This window comes from Halyomorpha halys, unplaced genomic scaffold, assembly GCF_000696795.3.
Source record: "Halyomorpha halys isolate HHAL.00 unplaced genomic scaffold, Hhal_1.1 Scaffold483.1, whole genome shotgun sequence".
Taxonomy (NCBI): domain Eukaryota; kingdom Metazoa; phylum Arthropoda; class Insecta; order Hemiptera; family Pentatomidae; genus Halyomorpha; species Halyomorpha halys.
The window spans coordinates 100758-103997 of NW_027110578.1; the positions used below are offsets into that span (position 1 = coordinate 100758).

A 3240-nucleotide genomic window follows, 5' to 3' on the forward strand; every position below is an offset into this window, starting at 1 on the left:
ATATAAAATAGCTTCTTTATTGCAACAACAGGCGCTTATTATCTCTAACATTAACCCAACCCGTTTTGTGTCAAACTCTTGGGCTTACATACTTTATTTATACATTTTAGCTACTCTTGTGCAGTCCAACCTGTGGAGATGCCTTATCATTTTAAACATTATATTTTAATGAATATGGACACTTTTAATTTTTATTGAACTCGTATATTTATTTGTTAGTCCTTATTTTCCTTTTTTTATGAACCCCTTCCTGCTCATTTCTGACATACGGGGGGGGGGGGGGGGATTATCTACAAGTGACCAACCTATTCTAACCATTATGGGGGGTCAAGTTTTTCATTTTTTGGGACCGCTACTCACTGAAAAAAGTCAACGCCCCATGCCGAATTCAGCCGGCGCCGCTAAAGTTCCCAGGTGGCAAAGACCTGAACCTGAACCACCTTAGCTACGGACGGCCCCCTGACTCTTTTAGTGCTCCAAGGATCCGTCTGAGAACTTTTCTTTAAAATCTCTCCAATTTTTCTGTAGCAGATTTTTTGAGGGTCAATGTTTTACTACCATACAGAATAACAGAGCTAATATTCAGCCTTATCTTGATGGATTAAGCAGCTTAAGTACGCTTTGTTTCCTGCCAGTAATCTTGGTCTTAGCTCTTCATCTACATTCCATGAATTACTACGTATGAGAAATAACATATATAATCAAAAACCAAAAATGATCCCAGCTATGTTACATTCATTGAAATTATTTATTTCGGGGGAAATATAGAGAAAACGTTTTTTCACAACTGGGTTTACATAAATAATATCTGTGTCCAATTAATATATTTCCTCAACTCTAACATCTTCAAAAACTTACAGATGTGATAATTAGTAAACAAAATTGTTGTTCATAAAGAATTCGCCCATCTTACAAACCTGTCCAACAGAAAGTACAGAATGTTGTATCTTTCATTGTATAATAATATTTAATATGGTTGACTGTATAAACTAAATATATAATAGGCGACAGTAACGAGTCTCTTTTAAAGTCAGTGCTTCAGATGAATAGGGTCCAAAAATGTTCCAGAAAATTTCCCTACAAAATATTGGGGACTTAAAAATGATTTCATAACAGAATCCTCAGTACTAGAATAGTCTCAGTCGGTCGAGTTTAAATAACGTTTTTATTTTATATATTTTTCTGATATCTTATTTGAGACTGGTTTTATGATTGAATTTTAATAAATAATATCCATATCGGCCCAACATTGTTAATCAATTATTTTTTAATTTCCAACATTCGGCCAACCTAACCATCACCAATGCCAATCTTAAATATAATTTCACAGTCTCATATTAATTAATTAAAAATAATTTGCAGGCTATCCTATTCAGATCTGATATGATTTAGTCAAAATTAATATGATATAGTCTATAGTTATAATCAAGCTAAGTTATGCTTTAACCATATTAAATAATATTTTGTTGATAAATGAGTGATAGTAGTGTAAAATAATATGCAATCAAACGAAAAAGTAATAAATATGATAGTTTATAATTCGACTATATTATATCAGACATGAGTAGAATAAGCCACAAATGTTTTAATAGGTAATGTGAAGCTTTCAAATTATATTTAAGATTGGTCTTGATGATGACCAGGTTGGCTGAAACGTTAGATATTTAAGATAATTAATCAATAGTGCTGTGACTACAATTTATTATAAATGTTTATTTTTTAAAATTTAATTTAACAGCATATAGCTAAATTTATTTAATTTTTTTAATGTAATTCCTCAATGTTTAGTTTTAATTTTTATAGGTCGTTAGATCAAGCTATTTGTTATACTAATAGGAGCAGACTGAAAGCTTATTTTTCTTGATGTCATTACTCAGCTAATCTCAGCATGTGCTATTAATATATCTCAAGATTGGAGGGAGTAGGAAGGTTGGGAACGGGGTGGAAGATGGCTGGAACTGGAGGATATTAAGCCTAACGATTGTCGCTCCAGTGCTGGACGCAGGCGCGGACCCGAGGCACTAGTCTGCCGCCGGCGGGGGGACCTGAGGCCGCGCTCTCTGCTCTAGGCAGCCGCTCTAGCGATCAGGTAACTCTCTCACTTACTCTACACTTCTGTACTCTTTTTCTCTCTTCTGTCATCTTGCTCAAAAGCTCATTGGATAACTCTTTGGAATTGAGGAAAACTAGAAAAAGTGTGGAAACTTCGGTTCAAATACTTTTCTCTTATGGAAACGAAGGTAATCTTTTAAGTAAAAAAAAATCATATTTGATTTAACTGTAACTTCTTATTATGTATACGATTCGAAAGTATATTTAAACATCTATCGAGTCAATAGAACAATCTCTAATATATCTTTTTATGTTACCATGTTGATCATTCGAACTATCTATACTATCACAAACTAGTTAGTGTTTACTGTCTTCATTAGGATAACATTAATACAAGTTTTTTTTTGTTTTTTTAACTTAGTAAACTATCCTAAGTTGAGATTGGTATTTGATATTAATTTTATATAATTTCAAGGTTTTTTTTAAATTAAAGTTTTTATGAGACCTACTTGATATACTCTCAAATAATATAAATTATTAGACTTTTCTGGCTACAATAAAATTAATATATTTCTTTTGTAATTTAAATAAGATTTGTAATCTATCACCTTATTCATTTAAAACAAAATCGGTTTTTATTCATAAAACCTAATATAAATAAGCATGCAATGTTTCTTATATTTACCTTAATATATATTTATAAATTAGCAAAAGTTAAATTCATAACTGACAGTACATACAAAAAGAATATAAAATCATTCCTAATCCTTACTATTATACAAACGTTTGCTTTTAAGTGTAATAATTAATAATGACAACTATTACGAATAAGAATGGCAAATGAATAAGTAATAAATCATATAAGAATAATTAATCAATATTTGTTTTTCATTTTTATCATCTTGGGTTATAATAAAGTACAATAGTTATTTTTAAAAAAAGTGCTTGTTTTCACTACATAAAATAACATAAAAACAAGTTTCAATAACATATATGAAATCAAACCAAGGAAAGGAGCTTTATTGGTGCTATAATGGTATTTCAGAGATGCTATAATAATATTTCATAGAAATATAAATAAATTCACATTAATTTGCAAAAATAATATTCTATGACTCCAATATAATAAACTATATTCATATCTTTATACATAAAATAATTTTATAAAAAAATGTATTTTAATTAAAT

The 3240-nt window shown here is 29.9% G+C and overlaps 1 protein-coding gene across 3 annotated transcripts in view; it reads left to right on the forward strand.

The window, feature by feature from the left end:
* Positions 1-3240, forward strand: part of LOC106683436 (gamma-aminobutyric acid receptor subunit beta-like) — a gene marked incomplete in the record, with an annotated part of 109309 nt that overhangs the window by 14069 nt on the left and 92000 nt on the right. For 2 of the 3 annotated variants that reach the window (XM_067048749.1, XM_067048751.1), the window contains 1 exon segment: positions 2020-2089. 3 annotated transcript variants of the gene reach the window in all.